At 45.6% G+C, this 17646-nt stretch overlaps 1 pseudogene; it reads right to left on the reverse strand.

Moving 5' to 3' along the window:
- Window positions 1-1109: 1109 nt before the first annotated feature.
- On the reverse strand, window positions 1110-1274 carry LOC113253575 (U2 spliceosomal RNA; annotated as a pseudogene).
- Window positions 1275-17646: the final 16372 nt, after the last annotated feature.

A 17646-nucleotide genomic window follows, 5' to 3' on the forward strand; every position in this document is an offset into this window, starting at 1 on the left:
CAGGTCCTCTGCTTAAAACAATTCCTTATGGCCTATGGGACCAGAGCTGAGCTCCTGGTGAGTATGGCATCTAAGGCTCTTCTGAATCAGACCTGACCCATCTCTCCAGGCTTGTCTCTGTCACTCTTTCTCTTTCCTTACCTTCCTCTTTCCCTCTTTCTTTCCTTGCCCTCTGTTCAACTGACGCTGGGGTACTCTGAGTCTCACTGGTCTACCATGTGCTTTTTCACTTGGTGGCTTTGAGCATAAGTGTTCCTTCTGCCTAGAAGGACTTCCCACCATCCTGCTCCTGACAAACTCCTCCAGGTGCCACCACCCCTCTGTGCAGCTGGCCCGCATTTCTGCAGCAGTCAGTCCCTGTCCCCCCTGCCGGACCTCCCCCCCCAAGAGTCCTCTGTTGTTGTCCACTCCAGGGCTATTCCAGCACATATCCCATAGTGTTGTCTGTGGTTCCCAGTGAAACTGTAGGATCCTTACAGGCCGCTGTCTGACCCTTCTCAGCATATCCGGTGTCTGACCCCATGGAAGCACCCAGTAATCGATGAGTAATAACTAACACAACGGGTGTGTGACTCCCAGAAAAAGCATCACGTTCTACACAGCTTCTAATAAAGAAACCTGCCTTAGCCTGTGAAGTCACGAAGTCACCCTGAGGAAGTGACACTCATGAGCCCTGAAGGGAAAATGGAAGAAAACAGGGAAGAGGGGAGGAGAAGGGGAGGTCACAACACCTGCAAAGGAAGTAGGAGCAGGGCTTGTCTGAGGCACCCAAACTAGGCTGGGCTGGCAGGAGCCAAAGGACAACTTCAAGAAATAAGCGTCTGGATGTAGCTACAAACAATCCCAGAGGTAGGCTCTGAAGAATTTTCCAGCACAGGAAGGGTGTCCTGGTGCTAGACAGCCAACAATGAACTAATGTCGCTACAGGTGGTGACATGATCATTTCAAATAGATTATCCTGCCTGTCGTATGGAGAAGAGCTTGGAAGGGGGCGAGAGAACATTCTAGAAGACCAATTAGAAGGCTATTGCAGTAACTGAGGGAGAAGGGAAGCTTGGCCTCATGTAGTGACAAGGTGGCCAGGTTTGAGCTTGAATGAGGAGATTGGGGGGGGGTGCACTGTTCCTGGAAGTCCTGCATGGAGTGCAAGTTCCTTCCATCTCCCTGCTCCAAAACTCCGTTAAAATACTGTCTTCGGATACAGGACATATCAGATATTAAACTGATAGGAACAGATGCCACACTTGATCTTAGCCAAAAGACTGAGAAACAATTTTTTTTTCTCGTTGTTCAGTTTTGATCAAATGAGTTTGAGTGAAGATACTGAGTAGACAATTCCAAGCACTGGGTTGGAGCTCAGGGGAAGGATCCGAGCTCTGAGATCAGTGTAAGAAGATCACAGAAGCCGTGGGCACAGAGGAGTTTACATCAGGGGAGGGACCCCAGAGAGAGGAGGATGCCTAACGTCGGAGCCTTGAGAAACGCCAGCATTTGGTGAGCTTGCCCTGAACTTTCCCGCCCCTATGGCTTTACCCAAGCTCTGGAATATCTTTCCCCGCAGAAATGCTTTAAGATGAAGGAGCATGCGACATACCCAAACTTCTGGGATACAGTTGACGCAGTGCTTAGAAGGGTTTTTAGCAGCAAATGCCTACATTAAAAAAAGAAGAAAGATCTGAACTTCACAACCTCACCTCCCACTTTAAGACACTAGGACTGAACCTGAAGTGAGCAGAAGGAAGAAAATAGTTGAAATCAGAGTAAAAGGGGCACCCAGGGGGCTCAGTCTGTTAAGCGTCAGACTCTTGATTTCAGCTCAGGTCATGATTTCAGGGTTGTGAGATCCAGCCCTGCATCAGCTCTGTGCTGAGCATGGAGCCTGCTTCAGATTCTCTCTCCCTCTCCCTCCACCCCTCCCCCTACTCGTGAGCTCTCTCTCTCTCTCAAATAAATAAAATCTTTAAAAAAAAAGAAATCAGAATGGAAATCAATGAAATGGAGAATGGAAAAACCATAGAGAAAATCATATGAAAAATATTTGATATAAGGAGTCATCAGAGAAATGAAAGACAAAACCACAATGAGTTATCACTCCATACGGATCAGGATGGCTAGAATCAAAAAGTCAGTAGCAGGACGTGTTGGCGAGAATGTGGAGGACAAGAACCCTCATACAATGCTGGTGGAAATGTACAATGGTACAGCCACTTTGGAGAGCAATCTGGTGGTCCTTCAAATGATTAAATACAGAGTTTCATATGACCCATCAATTCTGGTCAAGAGAAATGAAAACGTATGTCCATATAGAAACTCCTACGTGAGTGTTTCTAACAGCATTCTTCATAATGGCCGAAAGATGGGAACAACCCAAATGTCCCTCAACAGATGAGCTGATGAAGTGTGGCATATACATATGATGGGATTATTCAGCCGTGGAAAGGTATGAAGTATGCATACACCTACAGCACGGGTGGATTTGGAAGACCTTATGTTAAGTGAAAGAAGCCAGTCACAGTAGACCACATACCATATACATGAAAATTCCTATGAAAGTCCAGAATAGGGAAATTGATAGAGACAGAAAATCAATCCATGGTTGCTTAGTGCTGGGGAGTGGGAGGATGGGGACGTAGAGAGTGACAGATAAAGGATATGGGGTTTCTTCTTGAGGTGATGAAAATGTTCTAAGATGGGCTGTGATTATGGATAATTGCACTTGTCTTTGAATATACTAGACACTATTGAACAGCACTCCTTTAGTGGGTGAATCATAGAGTATGTGAATTATATCTCAAAGCTGTTTTAAAAAAACACAAGGGGTGCCTGGGTGGCTCGGTCATTAAGCATCTGCCTTCGGCTCAGGGCGTGATCCCTGGGTTCTGGGATCGAGCCCCGCTTCGGGCTCCCTGCTCTGCTGGGAGCCTGCTTCTTCCTCTCCCACTCCCCCTGCTTGTGTTCCCTCTCTCACTGGCTGTCTCTCTCTCTGCCAAATAAATAAATAAAATCTTTTTTAAAAATTAAAAAATAAAAAATAAATTTAAAAAAACCCCGTCTTTCCACCAAGCTCTTGCTCCTTCCATCCATTTCAGGTACTTGTGTTGGAAAAGATTTTATTTTTTAAAAAGATTTTTAAAAAAAGATTTTATTTATTTATTTGAGACAGAGAGGGAAAGAGAGCAGGAGCGGTGGGGCGATGCAGAAGGGGAGGGAGAAGTAGACTCCTCACCTTGCAAGGAGCCCCACAGGGGGCTCCTCCGTGACCTGAGCCACCCAGGCGCCCGTCCTAAATACCATTTTCATTATGCCGCTCCCTTGGCAGGTGAGCCCTTTCAGGGTCAGTAATGATGTAGCAATTCGGCTAGCGGGTACTCAGCACCTACTGTCCTAGCCACAGCGATACATCCCCTTGCTTCCAGTTCCAGATCTCAACTCCTCTTTCTGACCTTCGAGGCTCACCCTGCATGCCTCACTCACCCATTTCCTTTCCCATTGACCTTCCTGGTGATGGAGACTCTCCGCTTTAAACAAGCGACCTGGACTGCATTTTGCTCCCCCAATTCCTTCTCCATACTGTTACTCAGGGTGGGCAATACCTTTCATCCGAAATGACAGACTGGCCTAAAATGGCATTTCTCCGGGGAAGGAGAGCAATCGCTTAAATTCACCGTGTGCTGTTGAAGCTTGGCTGGAGAGAACTTTGTCTGCCAGTGATAGTTCAAAGAGGTGGGGCTGGGGCTGGGGGGTCCGTGAGGAGCAAGCATGAAAAGAGGGGCTCCTGAAGCCTTAGGGAAGCTGGACTCCCATGCCATTTGCCTAGGGCCAGCCCTGCTGCGAAGTAGGATTGTTCCTGCTTTTTTTCACCTGGGTGCAAACTAACTGTCCTATGTCTGTCGCCTTTTCTCCTCTCTCTAACCCTAGTTCAAAGCTCATCTCCTCCAGGGATCAATCTTTGGTTTCCCTGCATGGCCGCAGTCTCCTTACTTCCCCAGGATCAGTCTGTCTTGTATCTATGAATTCCCCTCCTCTGTCCTCCCCCACTCTTATTTATTTATTTATTTATTGTTTTAAAATTCTTTATTTAAATTCAGTTTAGTTGATATATACTATATTCTCAGGAGTAGAATTTAGTGATTCATTAGTTGCATATGACACCCGGTGCTCATTACATCACGTGCCCTCCTTAATACCCATCCCCCAGTGACCCCATCCCCCCACCCACCTCCACCCCAGCAACCCTGTTTGTTTCCTAGAGTTCAGCATGTCTTATGGTTTGCCTCCCTCTCTGCTTTCATCTTATTTCATCTTTCCTTCCCCTTCTCTATGTTCACCTGTTCTGTTTCTTAAAAGCCATATGAGTGGAATCATATGATATGGTATTTGTCTTTCTGACTGACTTATTTCGCTTAGCATAATTTTTTAAAGATTTTATTTCTTATTTATTTATTTGAGAAAGAGAGCATGAGCAGGGGGAGGGGCAGAGGGAGAAGCAGACTCCCCCCCGCTCCCCCCCCCACCTCCGCTGAGCAGGAAGCCTGATCTCAGGCTGGATCCCAGGACTCTGGCACCGTGACCTGAGCTGAAGGCAGACTCCCAACCGACTGAGCCACTCAGGCACCCCTTTGCTTAACATAATACACTCTAGCTCCATCCACGTCATTTTAAATGGCAAGATTTCATTCTTTTTGATGGCTGAGTAATATTCCACTGTATATATATACACACCACATTTTCTTTATCCATTCATCTGTCGATGGACATCTGGGCTCTTTCCATAGTTTGGCTATTGTGGACTTTGCTGCTATAAACATTGGGGCGCAAAGAAAAGCAAAAATGAACTATTGGGACTTCATGGAGATTAAAAAAAAAAAAACCCAACCTTCTGCCCAGCAAAGGAAACAGTCAACAAAACTAAAAGGCAACTTACAAATGGGAGAAGATATTTGCAAATGTCTTATCAGATAAAGGGCTAGTATCCTCCCCCACCCTTTTTAAAGCAAACAAGCCCTTGGTAAATGTGACTGCCTAGCATTTGACAGCGATCTGCTTGAGGCTCAAGGTTTAGCCTGCAAGGCTTTGTACTTAAACTCACACAACTGCATGAGTATTCAAACAGCCCTCCTGTGTCTTTTCTATACTTTTTTATTTTTATTGGAGGTGAGGAGCGCTCTGTTCAGATTACCATTATAGAGAGATGATTGGATTTCTTGTCAGGAGGTCACAGGAGCCCCAGTTCTGCCACGGACTTGATACGTGGCTTCAGGCAGAGTAATCTCAGCCTGGCTGGAGTTCCTGGGCTGTGAAACAAAAGGGCTAGACCTCAGGGCCACTATTGTCCTCCCAGCAGCAAAATTCTGTCCCCCAATACTCTTACTTCAGTAATTTGGCTGAGGGTGCCATCCGATGGCCATTTTGAGAACTTCACCTGCTGACTGTGCACTAGAAGCTTTCCTTCTAGAATGCTGACTTCCCAGCGTGGCCTGCAATGAGCCAGGTAATGGCCTTCCTGTCTGACTCCTCCCAAGTCCATGGGTTTCATGCTCCCCCTTGGGTGGAAAGCCTTCTCCACTCAGATTCTCGCCCGGGCTAGGTTCACCCAGCCACGGGGATTCTTACGTCATTAAAGCCACCCTAAGAGAAACCAGGAGGCCAAGAAACCTATGCTTTCATGTTGTCATCCCCCCACCCGCCCACAACACACACACACGTCAAGTTAGGAACAAATTGGTTCTAAGGTAATTCGTTCAAAGCAAGAGTGACCTAACTTCTTTAAAACTGTCATGAGGAAATATTTGCATTTTTAATAAAATGAGCCCTGAAGTAGGGCATTTTTTTTTTAAGATTTTATTTATTTATTTGAGAGACAGAGAGAGAGAGGGCACCAGCAGGGGGAACAACAGGCAGAGGGAGAAGCAGGCTCCTCAAGGAGCAAGGAGCCGGATGTGGGGCTCGATCCCAGGACTCTGGGATCATGACCTGAGCCGAAGGCCGACACTTAACCAGCTGAGCCCAGCTGGTGCCCCAATTCTTTTCTTTTAATGGAAAGCATTTGACGTATAACACTGCACGATTTTAAGGTGTGCAACCTACGAATGTGATACATTTCTATGTTGTCATATGATTTCCATTGTCACAATATTTAGCATCTCTGTCACGTTACATAATTATCCTCTCTTTTCAGTGGTTGTGATAACTAAGTTTTCTTCTCTTAGCAAGTTTGATGATCATAGTACAATATTGTCGATATTGAAGTAAGGCAATTCTTAATTTACATTTAATAAGTTAAAATTATGCTAAGGGTAGAATTTTATTTTATTTTTTTAAAGATTTTATTTATTTATTTATTTATTTGACAGAGCCAGTGAGAGAGGGAACACAAGCAGGGGGAGTGGGAGAGGAAGAAGCAGGCTCACAGCGGAGGAGCCTGATGTGGGGCTCGAACCCATAACGCCGGGATCACGCCCTGAGCCGAAGGCAGACGCTCAACCACTGAGCCACCCAGACGCCCCTAAGGGTAGAATTTTAGATGCCTGTGCAGTAAAAATATTTGACATATAGTAACCCCATCCTGATAGCCTTCAAATCACAGCAAATAGGTAATAAATTCAGCTCTACCATTAGACGTTATATACTATAAGATGTACACCCAGGGTAGTCTCTAATCCCCGATATTAGACAACTTATTAGTGACATAAATATCCTAATACACCACCCCCTCAGAAATACATACATTTTAAGAGACAATTTCTGGAGGGCACACTGACCAATGCAAAGAATTAATGGTAGAATTTAAGTGTATAAGAAATCTGGTGGGGAGATTCTTTGAAACTCAGGGACCTTTCTGGCCATCCTCCAGGGACCAAGATGCTGGCAATTCTTAAGGCTCACACGTGGGAAAGGATACTAAGAATGGTGTATTTGTTTACTTGCTTCCTAGAAGAACAGACGATAACTGTCCGAGGAAGGGAATCATCCCGACTCTGGGGTATTTGTAGGGGACAGCTGTGGTAGAGGGAGCTAGAACTTGCCTCCCCCCACCTCCTCGGTTTTTCCTGTTTACAAACCAGGTGCCATTGAGTGGATTTTTATTTACTTCAGGTTACTAATCTGTCTAATTTACAAAATGTCATCTATGTTAAGGGTTGTTTTGAAATACGGAGCAAGACAATCTATTTGGAATTTCCAGGTATGACTTCTATTCATGCTAATGTGGTATCCACTCCCCCTGTTATAGGAAAAGGTGCATCTTTCTCTTTTTTATTTTTATTTTTTAAAGATTTTATTTATTTATTTGACAGAAAGATAGAGCCAGAGAGCACCGGGAAGGGGGTGGATCAGACACCCCACTAAGCAGGAAGCCCAATATGGGCTCCATCCCAGGACCCCAGGAGCATGACCTGAGCCAAAGGCAGCCGCTTAACCAACTGAGTCACCCAGGGGCCCCATCTATCTTTTTTTTTTTAAAGAGTCACATAGGAGAGGCTTCCAGTATGAGCACAGTACTTCCGACTGCATCTTCCCATTTCCTCAGTCTAGATATTATGCAAAAGCTGCAAGACTCTCAAACACCAACGTCAGTGGAACTAGAAGGTAGTTATGATTTGAAGAAGCAAATGTGTACATGCTGCCCCACATGGCTGAGATGGCCATGGAAGCCAGGCGGAACAATTCGGTACCTTTTAGATAGTCAGGAAAGGGTTTTGTGTCCAGCTGGAGTTCCCTTCAAGAATAGAGGCTATAGTGGGGGCGCCAGGGTGACTCAGGGGGTAGGCATCCGACTCTGGATTTCAGCTCCGGTCATGATCTCAGGGTTCTGAGATGGAGCCCCTTGTCTGCTTCTCTCCCTCTGCCCCTCCCCCCCCCCGCTCGCTCTCTGTCACATAAATAAATCTTTAAAAAGAATAGAAGCTATAGACAAATAGTTGTGAATAAGCAAGAGTCCAAGGAATCTTATTCCTTCTTAGGAACCCATTTAAAAATAACTATTAGAGGGGCGCCTGGCCGGCTCAGTCGGCAGAGCATGCAGCTCTCCATCTCAGAGTTGCAAGTTTCAGCCCCGCATTGGGGATAGAGATTACTTAAAAATAAAATCTTTAAAAAAATAACTATTAGAGGATGGATTTCAGGTAGTCAAGAGAGAACTAAGGAATCCACAGGCAAAGAATTGTAGATGAGCACTGACTATATGCCATCTACAAAACCACAATGAAACAAACGGGGGACGTGGTGTGGTTATTCGCACTCACATTATAGAACTGATGCAACTGACCAGAAAAAAAAAAAAAAAGAAGAAGAAGAAGAAAAGAAAAAAGAAAGAAAAAGATCAGAACTAGAGTAAATTTGCTAGTGCTGGAATTCAAATAGTGTCACTTAAAACTGAGAAATAAAAGAAGCATATTTATATTTAATAGTACAAAGCTAAATAAAAAAAGGTAACTTGGTTGAATAATACTGGGTGATAGGGCAAAGGGAAGGAGGGAGAAGGAAGAGTGTGAGCATCGTTTGGAGGAGGGAGTGCATAGATACTGCCTATAAAAGCAGGTGTCTAAAGATACGATATAGAAGAATAATTTTTAAAGGTCACCTCCCAAAACAAAAGTACAAACCTTGCTCAGTATCTGAAAACTATATCCACACGGGGAAGAAACAAAGAAAACAGATGATGCAGTGAGAGACTTTCAGAAGCAAAACCATAAAAACAAAAACAAAAGGGGGATTTATACTGCTCAAGAGAAAAATTCACCCCCAAAAGGTAAAAGTTATGACTCTCAATGGACGGTGTAACACCGCAGTAACAGGCACACAGCTGAGAGTGCAGGAGGCTGAGGAGAAACTGGAACCGTAGGAAGAACAACAGTACAATAAACTCCCGCGTCGTCAGCCCGACCCACCCCGATCTCCGTCCGGGTGCGGGCTAGCAGGTGCAGCTGCGAGCACGCATGGGCCCCATGCCTGAGATTGGGGCTCTTTATTGTGTGTATATGATCACTCAGTCGCATGTTTTCAATTAAAAAAAAAGAGTTTGCCTCATTCAAAATTCAAAAGAACACTATTTCTGAGGTCATTCCATCTTGATACCCTGACACCATTACACATAACAGGAGGGCTTTCAGATGGTATCTTTGTTATTTGCACAGCAGGGTCAAAATTGCAAATTTCAGAGGCTCCTGGGTGGCTCAGTCTGTTAAGTGACCGACTCTTGATTTGGGCTCAGGTCATGATCTCAAGCATCGTGAGATCAAGTCCCCGCATCGAGCTCCACACTCAGCAGAGTCCGCTTGAGATTCTCTCTCTCCCTCCCCCTCTGCCCCTCTCCCGCTCTTGCGCTCTCTCTCTCTCTCAAATAAATAAGTACATAAATAAATTTTAAAAATCTTTTTAAAAATTACATATTTTAAATACTGATATGCAAAAAATCGTTTAAAGCACAACTCTTTATTTTCTGAAATGAAACTAGCCATCCTCATGAGCGAAAAGCGGATTTGCCACGGACCGTTCACTTGCACAACTCTCCCCTAGGCCCCGAGAGAGGGCCTGAATTCGTTTGCTAGGGCTGCTAGCACCACTAACCGGGTGGCTTAAACAACAGAGATTTATCCTCTCACATTTCTGGAGGCTGGACGTCTGAGATAAGATGCTCTCTGAAGACTCTAGGGAAGGATCCCTTCCAGGCCTCTTTTCTAGCTGCTGGTAAACTCCATGGCTTGCGAGAGCATAACCCCAATCTTCAGATGGCATTCTCCGTGTGTGTGTGTCTGTCTGTCTGTCTGTCTGTGTGTCTGTAACCACATTTCCCCTTTTCATAAGAACACAGTCATATTGAATTAGGGGCCAGCCCTACTCTAGTAAGACTTCATCTTGAGTTCACTGATTAATAATTAACACGATCTCCAAATAAGGTCACATTTTGAGGCACTGGGGGTCAGGACTTCAATATATGAAGCATCCAGAGATAATAGCATTGGGGACTTGCTGTAGTTTCATATATTCATACATTTGCGAGTATGGAGCAGTATGGAGACATAAGGCTGGGTAGTATCTAGTAACCACCCAAGATGATTTGGCCCTGAATGGGATCCAATGGCACACAAACCCGGGTTGTACTTGAGGAACTGGCCATGGTCCTGAGGGCTGCCATGTGAGTGGAGGGGCTCTAATTTGGAAACTATGTTCACACAAAACCTGCACAAGAATGTACACAGCAGCTCAAACCTGGAGTCTGCCCAGATATCCTTCTACAGGTGAGAGGCTAAATGGACTGTGGCCCACGAGCCACGGAATGCTATTTAGCAATAGGAAGAGCGTACTTTTGAGAGAGACATCAGTGTGAATGCGTTTCCAGGGCATCATGCTGAGGAAGAAAGCTAATTCCAAAAGATTCGTGTTCTCTATGGTTCCATTTATGTAATACTTTTGAAATGACAAATTGGAGTCCTGGAGGACAGATGAGGGCTTGCCAGGGGGAGGGGTGATGGCAGGGCGGAGAGTGAGTTACAGAAGGGTAACAAGAGGGACCACTGCTCAGTATCTTGACTGTGGTGGTGGGTACGTGAACCTACACGGGTGATACAAGTGTATGGAACCCAAAACACACACACACGCGCACACATACACACACACACACACACACACACACACACACACACAAATGGGTACAAGTGTAACTGGGAAATCCGAATAAAATCAGAGGATTATTTCAATGCCATTTCCCCTGACATACCTAACAGTTAAACCAGGAACATAACCTCAAGGCCTCAAGTGAGCAGGCAGGTAATATAAGCAAATACGCAGGAAGGGGTGGACACCGGGGTGTGATGGGGACTGTGGCAAAGCGGACAAGGTGAGCCCCATCCACGGGGACAGAACCAGGCACTGACTGTCTTTAGAAACAGCAGGATTTTGCAGGAGCTTATAACCTAGATTGATATGTGAAATCCCTTGATTTGTAAACATGTGTGACAAATTCTGATTTTTAAGACATGGTCCAGGCAAACAGCGTGTCTACTGTGGCCCCCCAACCAGCAGGCTGCCTGTTCCTGACTACTACTAAGATAAATTGTTTTTTACATTGTTCACTTTCCTTTTCTCCATCCAACCCCAGGAGTTAAGTGGGAAGAAAGGGGCCCTCTCTACAGTCTAGTCCGGACATTTTTTTTTTTTTAAATCAAGATCAACCCCCAGCCTGCCCATTCAGTCTGCTTCTAGCTGAGGCATCATGGGAAATTGCCCAGCAGAGGGACCCCAATTTGAAGCTCCCAATTTCCTTTTTCATTTCTGTTTATTTCAGTGGTGGAGTCAGAGAAGCAATTATGTTGCTACAGTGATGGCCATTTGTCTTGCCTGCAAAGAAAGCAGTGCAGGCTGAGGGAGGCCCAGACAAAAGCCAGGAGCAGCCTGTCGACTGCGATCACAACATCAGAGCTCTGAGCAAGAGAAACGGACTATTGCCTGCTCTTCAGGACTCATGGTCTTAAAACTACTGGAAGGACTTTACGTGAGCATCTGAGAATGGAATAAAACCCAGCAAGTTTATACTTCCTGGCTGTGGCGACGTTTTGAAATTGGTATATGGCTCGAACCAGGGTTGGGGGAGGTCGCGAGAAATGAAGCTTAGGCTTGTTGCAGACACTGTTGGAAGTCCATCCCAAATCACTTCCAGCCTCCGTCCTCACTGAGCGAGTCTTCATTTTGTTTAGGTTCCTGCCCCTCCCACCACATGACTCATTGGTAAATCCTACTCAGGGGAGCTCAGTCCTAGTGGTCAGATCCCCTTCCTTAGTGGCACAGTTAGGGCAAGCATATGACCCAGCTGGTCACTGAGGTGAGGGATTAGAGACCTCGGGGGAAGGATTTATCACTATTCTTAAGGTGAAGCTTAAAAAGAGATGGCCTCTCTTCTTCCTTTGAATGTCTTCCTGTCTGGATGTGATGCCTGGAACACCAGCAGCCATTCTGTGACCATGAGAGAAGGAAGCTGAAGGACAAATCCGAGCTGCTAGTGGCAGAGAGGTGAGATGGAAAAACCCACATCCTTGGAATATATTTGACTCCTTAAATTAAATTGAACCAAACAACCTTGAATCTCATCTCCCATGAGAAAAGAAATCTTTTTATCTTTTATGCAAATTTGAATTTAGGGTTTTCTGTTACTAACAGCTGGAGTATCCTAACTGGCACAATGTTCATTCCTGAAGCTCTACAGTAAATCTCTTTTCCATCTGGAGTCAGGTGAAATCATTCTCTCATCATCCACTAATGAGCTTAATGAGTCCGTTCACAGGGCAAAGGAAAGCAGGTCCACAGGTAGAACTCCGTGTGTGCCAGCAATCCCACTCCCAGCTACCCAAGGGAAACGGAGTCTGTATCTTGAAGAGATATCTGCGTTTCCATGTTGGTAGCAGCATTACTCATGATAGCCAAGATATGCAAACAACTTAAATGTCTGTCACTGGATGAATGGAGAAAGAAAATGCACGTACAGAGGAAATGGAATATTACTCGGCCTTTTTTTTTTTTTAAGATTTTATTTATTTATATGAGATAGAGCAAGAGAGAGAGCAAGAGAGCACACACAGGGGGCGCCTGGGTAGCGCAGTCATTAAGCGTCTGCCTTCGGCTCAGGGCGTGATCCCGGCGTTACGGAATCGAGCCCCACATCGGGGTCCTCTGCTGGGAGCCTGCTTCTTCCTCTCCCACTCCCCTGCTGTGTTCCCTCTCTCGCTGGCTGTCTCTCTGCCACATAAATAAATAAAATCTTTAAAAAAAGAGAGAGAGAGAGAGAGCACACACAAAGGGGGAAGGGTAGAGGGAGAAGCAGACTCCCCACTGAGCAGGGATCCCGATGCAGGACTTGATCCCAGGACCCTGGGATCATGACCTGAGCCGAAGGCAGATGCTTAACCGACTGAGCCACCCAGGCGCCCCAATATGACTCAGCCTTTGGAAGAAGGAAACCTGGTCATTGACGATGACATGGATGAAACAGGAAGTCTGTATGCTAATTGAAATAAGCCAGACACAGAAAGAGAAAAACTGCATGGTGTCACTTATGAGTAGAATCTAAAAATGTTGAACTCTAAAGAAGCAGAGTAGAATGGTAGTTATCAGGGGTGGGGGAGGGAGCAAAATATTGTTCAAAGGCACCAAGCTTCAGTTATGCAGGATGAATAAATTCTGGGGATATAATGCACAACATGGTGACTATAGTTAATAATACTGTACTGTCGGGGCGCCTGGGTGGCTCAGTCGTTAAGCGTCTGCCTTCAGCTCAGGGCGTGATCCCAGCGTCCTGGGATCGAGCCCCACATCAGGCTCCTCCGCTGGAAGCCTGCTTCTTCCTCTCCCACTCCCCCTGCTTGTGTTCCCTCTCTCGCTGGCTGTCTCTATCTCTGTCAAATAAATAAATAAAATCTTAAAAAAAATAATACTGTATTGTATACTCGAAATTTGCTAAGAGGAGGTCTTAACTCTGCATCAAAAAGGAAGGAAGGAAGGAAGGAAGAAAAAGAAAAGGTAACATGCAAAATGATAGATTTATTAATAAGTTTGATTGTGGTAAGCATTTCACAATGCATATGTATATCAAAACATGATATTGTACGCCTTAAATATACACAACTTTTATTTGTCAATTATACCTCCGTAAAGCTGAAAAAACAACAACAACAAAAAACCAAACAGACAAAAGCAAGGCTATAAGTTCCCTTCTTCCAGTTTGTTTACCAAGTCCCTCTGCTCCTGAAGGAATGTGGGCGGAAGAGTGCAAATATACCTCCCACACGTCCACATAAACACATGCATCCGTATATAGAGACAGGTGTGACAACAGCACAAAGGGGGCTCTTCTATGCCAATGGGTATTGGGAAAGTATCACATCTTGTGTTTACTTTTAGCAAAAAAGATGACATCCAATCAACAAAACATGATGTTTATTGCGGTCCCTTGTTTTCTTTTTTTAACAGATTTAAAAAATTTATTTGACAGAGAGAGGGAGAAAGAGAGAGAGAACAAGCAGGGAGAATGACAGGCAGAGGGAGAGGGCGAAGCAGGTTCCTGCTAAGCAAGGAGCCCGATCCGGGGCTCGATCGCAGGGTCCTGGGATTGTGACCTGGGCTGAAGGCAGCCGATTAACCGACTGAGCCACCCGGTGCCCCTGCAGTCCCTTGTTTTCAAAGATGAAGGATAGGTGGGGCCACAGAGAAAGCATACCGTCTGGAAACGATGGTTTTCTGGCACTTAATGTTCAGGAAAGACACAGGGCAGGGCACCTTCATATTAAACCCGGAGACCTGTTGTCTACAAGTCTTCCAGTCATGCCAGTGTCAAGACCCACTATTTCCAGCTTGGTTCCTTCCCGGGATTCAATCTTGTAATAGCCAACATGGCAAACACTACCTGCCCAACATCCTCCTCTTCTTTTCCTTATTAATAGTAAAAGAAATGTGGCTCTTAGGGAGTGGGGGAAGGGCAGGTGGCAGCCATGTCCCCAGCTGGAAAAACTACATTTCTCAGCCGCCTTTGCAGCCAGAACTGGTCAGTTCTGACCAAAAGACAAAGGTGGAACATTTCAAAGAGCAGGGAACATGTGTTTTGAGCCCTCCTATTACGGCAGACGTGTGGAAGAGTGGCACCTCTTCCCCCAAGGAGGGAGAGCGCAGCCCTATCCAGAGAGGAAAGGCCACCCCTGGGGGGTCTCTGGAGACAGAGCTGAGGGAGAGCCACCAGAATCTTCTCCGGTGAAGAGTGGGGCAAGAGCAAGGCATGATTACAGTGGCAGAGTAGAAGGACTGAGAACATTCTCATACTCTCCTCGGAGACTCTCAGTCCACCCGTGGTTAAAGCCACTTCTGTGGTCAATCAGGTGATATGTTCTGTAACTTATGTGGGCCAAGGAGAATGGAAGGAAAACCAGAGGGGAACAGAGAGATGTTTCTGTGTTTTATCTGGGTCTAATTAAGGAAGTGATTAATTGGAAAATACAAAGCCCGCAGTGATGAAGCTAGGAGCCCTTTCAGGGCACCTGATGACCACAGACTTCCTGCTTTGGGAATAGCAATAGTTCATCGTTGTGGGTTTCCCTTAAAGAGCTATTTCACAGTGTCTGATTGAAGCAGCCTGTGGCTGAGGAAATGAATAATGTAAATCCCACAATTTACTTAGATTTCTCCCTCCACATCTGAGCTGGGGTAAAATGCTTTGTGATGATCAAATGTCCCCAGTAGGAACTGAAAGGTGGGCATTATGGGGCTAGAAATTGTACTGCACTGCTTGAAATGCCTGCTTCGTGTGTTACTGAACCTCTGATCATAAGCACAGACTGCCAAATTACCCTGAGCAATCCGCCCTGTAGCACTTAAAGAGAGAGAGAGAGAGAGAGAGAGAGAGAGAGACTGTTTTTAAAAGAACAAATTTGAAGATTATTGCTTTCTTCCCTTCTGGATTCTTCCTACTGGTTATCCTGCTTTGCTGCAAGGACTTCTAAATATTGTCAACTCTAAACAGCAATCTTCTCTTCTTGCTCTATGCACACGCATCTGGCCTGCGTGCTGTGGAAAACAGCCACCAGGCTCCTGCTTTCCCAGAATCCCTAGCTGGATGTTAACTGTCCTTGAGAAGAGGAATGGGCAGAAATCAAAGAGGAAATTTTTTTTTTTTGAGAAAAAAGGAGAAGGGGATATGTTATCTGTCTCTGACCATATTATTTGAACACCAGATTCCCACCCGCCTTTTTTGATAGGGTCCCACAGTTGTAGTCCCCTATTCCCCAAAATAGAATCCTTAAAACTACGTTTCCCAGTTTCCCTTGCGGCTAGATCCAGCCATGTGATCGAGGTTCCACCAATCAGACACAAACATTCAAAACTGATTTGGAAGTTGGGGAGGCGGGACATACCACTTCAGGCACACGTGGTGGCAGACGCAGTAGAAGAGAGTGACAACTCTGACAGTTCTGCAGAACGCTTTAGGGATAACAGGGCACGCGCTAACCACCTCACTCATGGCGTGGCTTTGATCCCTGAACCTGCTAGTTTCGCCTTGAGCCCATTTCTCTGGTCTTCCCTGCCTACTATCTTCTCATTTACTTTCCTACGAAAACAAACCAAGGAGGATGCTGTTCTTTGCAGCTAAAAATTACCATACCCAAGCGGCACACACTTCGATACGTGCTAAGTCTGCACTTGCAAAGGAGGGTTCCAGAAAGCTCTTCTAGTAGGAAACGGTGTATCTCCTAAATAAACGGATTCTAATGCTGACTTGGCCTTGGTACAGAGGAGCTCTGCAAGGATCAGGAGATTTGAGGGAGCTGTTCTTGTCTCTCAGAACACACAGAGAAAAAATAATTGCAGGGAAAACACAGGATCACATCTACTCTCCTGACATAAGCAAAGAAGTGACGGTCTAGATGGGGTGGTTCTAAGAGTACGTGCTTCCTGGGGCGCCTGGGGCGCAGTCGTTAAGCGTCTGCCTTCAGCTCAGGGTGTGATCCCACTGTTCTGGGATCGAGCCCCACGTCAGGCTCCTCCGCTGAGAGCCTGCCTCTTCCTCCGCCACTCCCCCTGCTTGTGTTCCCTCTCTCCCTGGCTGTCTCTCTGTCAAATAAGTAAATACAATCTTAAAAAAAAAAAAAAAAAAGAGTATGGGCTTCCTCTCCCTGGCTGGAGTGTCCCCATTTGAGAAAGTTTCCCCTGGGGCGGGAAGACTCTTTTCATCTTCACAAGTGTGCCGTCAGAGAGCGAATCCTGGTGTTAGGGCTTACCCCCTATCCTTAGCTGCCTGGCAGACTTTAGCTGACACAGCCCAGGATCAAGTTCTTGGGAGAGACACCAGGAGGGCCCCAGGAAGAGGATGGTGGTAGGACTCTGTTGACACATTTCATGTTATCTCCCCAGGTCTGGCTCTGTGTAAGTTGTAAGTCAACACAGTTTTAAAAGAAATTAGAAAGACAACATCACATCTCTCGTAGTTCTTTGACAATCAAAACAAGAGCAAGATAAATCTCTTTACTGTTTCAAATGTGATTTCCCTAAATGAAGGAGATCTAAACATATGGCAAGAAGGTTTAAAATCTGCTCATGTGTGAATGTCATGATAAATTTGGAACCGGTGAGTGATACCAACCGCCAGGCCACGTTCTCTGGAAATGGAAGGGAATTTCTCGAATTCGTCTTCTCGTTTGTTGTGGAGCTGACTCAATCTGCCTGTGGGGACCACTTTCCTCCCAGACTGACAGTGAAATTTTGAAGAAAGAGCACTACACGCTAGGCTTAAATATACCGAAAGGGAGGTTAAAAACGAGGTAATGTGGACAACATTAAATGCCATAGAACACCTGGTGACTTGACTGTTTCAATCCCAGTTCCATCTACTATGTGACCTTGGCCAAGTTGTTTGACCTCTCTAACGCTGTTTCCTCACCTATTGAGAAGGCTCATTCTCGGCTTATAAAACTGTTAGGAGGAGAATATTGGTAACATTGGCAAAATACTTGGTCATAGTAAGGGCTAAAGAAATGGGAATTGAGTGGCAAGTAAGCCTCTACCGTCAGCCTCGCCCCTGCGATGGTAAGGGTAAGGGAATATGAGCTTCTAGTTGAAGCCTCTAGAAAGGCTATATGTCACTACAAGGAGTCAGTAAGTGGCCTTCAGAAG

Source organism: Ursus arctos, unplaced genomic scaffold, assembly GCF_023065955.2.
Source record: "Ursus arctos isolate Adak ecotype North America unplaced genomic scaffold, UrsArc2.0 scaffold_17, whole genome shotgun sequence".
NCBI lineage: Eukaryota > Metazoa > Chordata > Mammalia > Carnivora > Ursidae > Ursus > Ursus arctos.